This window comes from Chrysochloris asiatica, unplaced genomic scaffold, assembly GCF_000296735.1.
Source record: "Chrysochloris asiatica unplaced genomic scaffold, ChrAsi1.0 scaffold00467, whole genome shotgun sequence".
NCBI lineage: Eukaryota > Metazoa > Chordata > Mammalia > Afrosoricida > Chrysochloridae > Chrysochloris > Chrysochloris asiatica.
The window spans coordinates 603,283-605,719 of NW_006408985.1; positions in this window are offsets into that span (position 1 = coordinate 603,283).

Here is a 2,437-nt window from a genome sequence, read left to right on the forward strand (position 1 = left end):
ATCTTCTTTGTATGTTTTCTGGATCATTTAAAATTTTACCCATAGACTATTTCAATATTAAAAGACAAGTCTTGAATCTTATCTTCAGTCATTCAGCTTGGTAAATGCTGAACATGTTCTTCCCTTTTTGTTATCTAACTCCTAGTCTTCGCGCATTTCATTACAATATATGATTCTCAAGCTTCACTCTGGAATTTTCTGTTCAGCTTTGTACCTCCTTATTTTTCTTAATTGCTTTATCATCTTTATGCTGGAGAACAAATATTGGTGTCTTTCCTGGCATCTTTTTCTTCTTTCTTGTCTTCTTAGTGACCTTTTTCTTTCTTCCTCTATGATATTCTTGATGTCATCCCACATTTCTTCTGGTCTTCACTCATTAGTGTCTTATTCATCAAATCTCTTCTTCAAATGAACACTAAATTCATTGGAGACACAGCCATAGCCATATATTGGCTCTCATGCACTTGTTTTAATTTTCTAAGGCTTCAGGCTGGAATTACATTTAAGCAACTGATGATCTGCTCTACAGTTTGCCATTGCTTTGTTTTGACTGATGAATGGAGTTTTATCACTGTTTCTTTTCACAGATGTAGTCAATTTGATTTCTGTGTATTCCCTTTCGTGAGGTCCATGTGTATACTCATCTTTCATATTGCTTAAAAAAAGTGTTTGCAATGAAGAAGTCATTGTTCTTGCAAAATTGTATCAAGCCATCTCCAGCATCATTGCTATCACCAAGCCAAAATTTCCAATGACTGATCTTTCCTCTTTGTTTCCAACATTTGATTTCCAATTGCCAGAAATTATCATCACATTTTGATTGCATATTTGATCATTTTCAAACTGAAGAAGTTGGTAGAATTCTTCTATTTCATTACCACTGGTTAATGGTTATTGTGTATGTTGGAATAAGAGTTGTATTTAGTTGCTGTTTTGGTTGCTGTTATTGTTGTTATTAGGTACCATTGAGTTCATATCCACTCATAGTGACCTTAAACAGAACAGAATGAAACACTGTCAGGTCTTGTGCAAAACTCACAGTCATTGCTACACTGAGCCCATGGTTGTTACCACTGCAGCAATTCATCTCACAGAGGAAGGGGGGCTTCTCTTTTTCTCTGACACTACACTTCACCAAACATGAAGTATATCATGTTTTGGTAAGATGGAGGGTCAGAGAAAAAGAGGAAGACTTTCAGTGAGATGGATTTGCAGAGTGGCAACATCAATGGAATCAAGCATAGCAACAATTGTGAGGTTGGCCCAGGACTAGGCAGTGTTTTGTTCTGTTAGGCATAGGGTCTGTATCAGTCAGTACCAACTCAATGGTACCTAACAACCACAACAACAAAATATATCCATTTCAAAATGTTCAATACTTATTAATAGTACAGTGAGAGTATGTATCTCCCATGGTTTCAAGCTTGCCTAAATATTTAAGCATGCATTTATATAATATATATATGAAGTTTTGCAAATTATAATTTACTGATTTTCTGGAAAAAAAATTCCCATTTTAACTTTTTCCCTTAACCAAATTATTATATGAAGAAAATTGGGAATGCAAATGATAACAGAGAGAGTATTTCTAGTGTGTGTGTGAGAGAGGAAGTGTTGGTTTGCTTCTCAAATGTGTCTTTTGTCTATTTAAATGTCATCTTAAAAAAAAATCAAATTTAGCTTTTGTGAAAATTGCTATTCTTGATGTTTATTTATTAATAACTCAGCTTGCTATACAAGTAAATCATTATTATGCAATGTATTAAGAATGCCTTTTGGTGCATCATGAAGCGCAATTGAAAAATGAAATGCAAATGCTGCTATTAGGATACTTATGGTTTTATTACCTCTGAATTCACACCTACAAATGATAATAAATAGAATACATAAAAAATTGTTGCAAAGTTTTGCCAAATGGTTTGTACAATAGTTACAAACCTATGATTTACAAACCCAATATTACGTGTTTTTTTTTCTTTTCTGCAAAACACTTTTCTAAGAAATTACTAGTACTTCCTAATAAATTATTGAAAAAAATTTACAACTAATATTTGCTTAGAAGCAAAATATGTACTTTCAATGTAATTTGGTTATTGTTAAGTGCCATTGACTAGGTTCATACTCTTAATGGCCCTTTATTGGGTTTCCAAAGGTAAGAGAAGGATAACAGGATTCACCTGTGAATAATAGCAGAGTTCATTGTAACTCTAGAAAACTTAAAACTTCTAGCATAGGCTGAAAATTAAATATCTCAGAAACAGCAGGAAATATTTCATCAAAGACAAAGAACCAGGAGAAGAGCATGTCTTTTGTCCTCTGAGATCTCTGTGCATTTAACCTCCTTGACACAAGGTCAGAAAGTTGTGATAACAGAGGAGTAGCAGATGAGTAGCAGCCACATAGCAAAACAAAAAACCAGAGTACAAGACAGAGCAGC